This window comes from Myotis davidii, unplaced genomic scaffold, assembly GCF_000327345.1.
Source record: "Myotis davidii unplaced genomic scaffold, ASM32734v1 scaffold545, whole genome shotgun sequence".
NCBI lineage: Eukaryota > Metazoa > Chordata > Mammalia > Chiroptera > Vespertilionidae > Myotis > Myotis davidii.
Window position 1 is genome coordinate 2,046,136 of NW_006296634.1, and position 719 is coordinate 2,046,854.

Genomic DNA, 719 nt, shown 5'->3' on the forward strand with positions numbered 1-719 from the left:
ATATATTGTTTTTGTGATTAATCACTATGCTTTAATTATGTTCAATTTGTAATAATGAAAATATATCCTGCATATCAGATATTTACATTACGATTCATAACAGCAAAATTACAGTTATGAAGTAGCAACGAAAATAATTTTATGGTTGGGGGTCACCACAACACGAGGAACTATTAAAGGGTCACAGCATTAGGAAGGTTGAGAACCACTGCTCTAGTATAGAATATATTTGTGTGTGTGTGTGTGTTTCCCTGAGAGGGAGGGTGAGGGAGAGAAAAATAGAAACATCAGAGATGAGAGAGAATCAATGATCAGCTACCTCCTGCATGCCCCCCGGCCATGTGCCCTAGCCTCCTAGTTCATTGGTCAATGATCAACCACACTGGCCAGGCCCAAACTTCAGTCTTATTTCCCATATTAATTATCCTTTGTAATAGAGTGATGAATAGATAGCCTGAATTAAAGATTAGTGTGGCCACTGTTTGCTCAGCTATTGCCTCTTCAGAGTCAATTTTTGGAGCCTCAACTAGTGGTATTTTCTTCACTGGTTTTGAGCACTTACTCATTTTTTTTTTAATATATTTTATTGAGTTGTGTTTTTTTTAAATATGTTTTATTGATTTTTTACAGAGAGAAAGCGAGAAGGATAGAGAGTTAGAAACATCAATGAGAGAGAAACATCAATCAGCTGCCTCCTGCACACTCCCCACTGGGGATGT

General features: G+C 37.3%; 1 protein-coding gene across 1 annotated transcript in view; it reads left to right on the forward strand.

Moving 5' to 3' along the window:
* ETF1 (eukaryotic translation termination factor 1) overlaps positions 1–719 on the forward strand; it is a 36,137-nt gene that overhangs the window by 27,613 nt on the left and 7,805 nt on the right. The window lies entirely within an intron of this gene.